The sequence below is a fragment of the Sceloporus undulatus genome, chromosome 3 (assembly GCF_019175285.1).
Source record: "Sceloporus undulatus isolate JIND9_A2432 ecotype Alabama chromosome 3, SceUnd_v1.1, whole genome shotgun sequence".
Taxonomy (NCBI): domain Eukaryota; kingdom Metazoa; phylum Chordata; class Lepidosauria; order Squamata; family Phrynosomatidae; genus Sceloporus; species Sceloporus undulatus.
In genome coordinates this window covers 42,696,491-42,699,658 of record NC_056524.1, presented here as the reverse complement: position 1 = coordinate 42,699,658, position 3,168 = coordinate 42,696,491, and the positions used below count along the sequence as shown (strand labels likewise).

At 42.0% G+C, this 3,168-nt stretch overlaps 1 protein-coding gene across 1 annotated transcript in view; it reads right to left on the bottom strand.

The window, feature by feature from the left end:
• The window catches only part of LOC121925237 (nucleoside diphosphate kinase 7-like), a 98,777-nt gene that overhangs the window by 79,359 nt on the left and 16,250 nt on the right, over positions 1-3,168 (bottom strand). The window lies entirely within an intron of this gene.

The following is a 3,168-nucleotide window of genomic DNA, read 5'->3' as shown; positions in this document are numbered from 1 at the left end:
TTGTAAGCAAGAACAAAATATCAAGGATTTATATCTCTAGCTTTGGCCAAACAAGTGTAACTGAAAAAGAAAAATGCAGTTTCTGCAAATAGGCACCGTCTGTCAAACTACAGTAAAACTGCTGTTGCTAAATAAGCAGTGAAATGCATTATTTCTTTAGGTTAGTGAAAACCATCCCTGCCATTCTAAAAATGTTTTCGCTTGCCAGAATTTGAATTGTAAATAGAGGGGACTCATCACTATAGTCCAGAATTTGAATTGTAAATAGAGGGGACTCATCACTATAGTCCAGGCTTCCCCCAATTTTGCTCAAATCATCCCAATACCATAGCTTTTTAAAAAAACAGTACTTCAAGGAAGATCTAATACACATAAAGGTTCTGGATAGCACTGGACTTCTTTGTTAGGATAATTACGTTTTTTAAAATTCCTGCTTCCAGCACTTCTGCTAAAAATTTGACTGGCCAATAACCTGTCTGAACAAGCAGTTTTATGAAAGAAATCAAGCAACAACTTATTCTTGCAAACTTTCCAACCTGAGATCACACATGTTTTGAATATTCAGATCAGGAGGAGAAAATGTTTTTTTCTGTATGTCTCCCCCCTATGCTTCCAAAATTATATTGGAATAAAAGCTGGTTTGTATACTTATACACAAACAGCTTTGTTCAAAATGTCTATGGACAGAGCTGTGTCCTTCATTGGTGGCATAGATATAAATGTCCACCTTGCAAAATGGATGTGAAAACTCCCTTCTGTGTGCGTTGGAGCTTTTACAGAAGAAATATTTTAGGAAGGCTCTAGAGAGAAGTCACATTTTAAATAGCTTTCTGGCTTTGGGAGAGGTAAACTGAGATTTAATTTAGCATAGAGGTTTTAGGCATAGATCCTGTGCACACAAAACTGTATACTTGCAGGGCAGAATTCTCCTGATGGACCCTTATTTTCCAGTTACACATGTAGTAAATGCCATGCTAAGAGTACAAAAGATTTACTCTTCCCAATGGTTTGGCTTACATTGACTCCACCTTGCATGGTCTATAGTAAAGGATTATGGAATTTTTAATATAAAGCAAGAGTTAAGAGTATGGCCTATGGCTGCATACCTGGAAGAAAAGGGGGAAATAATTAAAATGTGATGTACATCTAATCAAAAATGTAAATATAAAAAATAATTACTGGTTTAGAATATGAAAATCAAGTATCTCAAATTTGGCTATTTCTGGGATCTTACTGAGTTCTCGTTTTCTAAAAATGTTTAATAAAGTAAGTTCTATTTTCCATTTCCCAAGTCGTCTTCATATTAGAGATAAAAGAATCACAGCTACAGAAATTTCCTAAATAATTTGATATAGATCAAAATAAAACCCAGGAAGTCATCTTGTCTATTTCTACTTTTTCCTAGCTTTTTTTCATTCTTTTTTCTTTTTCTCTTACTTCTCTTTTTTCTCTTTTTTCTTATATCCCTTTTTTATGTGCTTATCTATTATTGAATATCTGCTTAGCTACCCTATGTTTTATTGCATGTATACTGTATATATTGTAGGATGACTGTATTGTATGTTTAGAGTTGCCATAAGTCAGGACCTCCAAACTGGGACAAATGTAGGACAAAATTTTCAAATGTAGGACACGTTTTTTTAAAATGGAGGATACGCAAAAAATTGATGATTTTTTAAAATGTTAATATAAATGCATGTTTCTTATGCATGATCAAAATGGAGGACATTTGGCATTATTCCTAGACAGATGGCAGAAATGGGCTTCCCTTTCTGGCCAAAAACCGGAAGAAGAGGAGGAAGAGTGGAAGAAGCAGAGGAGGAGGAAGAGGGGAAGAAGAAAAGGAGGAAGAAGAGGAGGAGGAAGAGGGAAAAAGGAGGAGGAGGAAGAAGAGGAAGTAGAGAGGACGAAAAAGGGGAGGAAGAGGGGAAGAAGAGGAGGAGGAGGAGGAGGAGGAGAGGTGGAGAAAAAGAGGAGGAGGAAGAAGATGAAGAAGAAGAGGAGGAGGAGGAGGAGAGGAGGAAGAAGAAGAGGAGGAGGAGGAAGAAGAGGAAGAAGGGGAGGAAGAAGAGGAGGAGCAAGAAGATGAAGAAGAAGGGGAGGAGGAGGAAGAAGAAGAAGAAGGGGAGGAGGAAAAGGAGAAGAGGAGGAGGAAGAAGAGGAGGAGGAGAAAGATGAGGAAAGGCTCTTTCCCCTGCCTGGCCTCCTCTGTCGCCAGTGGAGGAGGTGGAAAGGCAGGGAAAGGGGGCCTTTTCCCCTGTAGGCCGCCTCCCTCGCCGGAGGAGAAGGCGGCAAGGCAGGGGAAAGGGGACTCGCTGAGGCAAAGCCCTTTGGCCCTGCCTGGGCGCCTCCCTCTCCAGCGGAGAAGGCGGCAAGGCAGGGGAAAGGGGCCTCACTGAGGCAAAGCCGTTTGGCCCTGCCTGGGCACCTCTGTTGCCCGCAGAGGAGGAGGCCAGGCAGGGAACGGGCCTCACTGAGGCGAGGCTCCTTTCCCTGCCTGGCGTCCATCACCGGGAGCGGGGGAAATCCCAGGGCGGGGCCAAACCGGGGCAGGACCATGCGGACCCGCCCCAAACCGGGAAAGTCCCACCCCCAGGCAGGATATGGGAACCCTATATATGTTTCACATGTATATTATATGTTTATTGTATATCTTTCTAGCTTCAGTAAAATTAAAAGAGACATATATAGAGAGAGAAGAAAGCATGGCCTATGGAGAATCCTGAACCCCCAGTCAAACTGGTTTTAACTGAAAAACATTAAAAGCACAGCCAAAACATCACAAAAGCATGATAGTTTGATTCTCCTGGCCCTTTAGTACCCCCCTACACACTCTCTCTCTCTCTCCCTCACACACACACTCACTCACACACACACAGAGAGCTTTCCAAAGCCAAAACGACAAAAAGCCAATTGAAATCGATCATATTTGGGCTGATTTCCAGAACCAGAAGTAACAGTGATTTCCTTTCCATTGCCTCAGAGAGGGATGGCCCTGTCCCCTTCCCACACTGTCCACCCTGGTCTAAAACATCAGAGGCCTTTTCATACTACACACTTGTAGCATTCTGGAGGGGCTATTCAGATTTTTAATTTAGCCCCACTATCCAAATAATCTCACTCACACATTCCAGTTTTGTTGTTCACACTATTTTTAAAATCGGAACC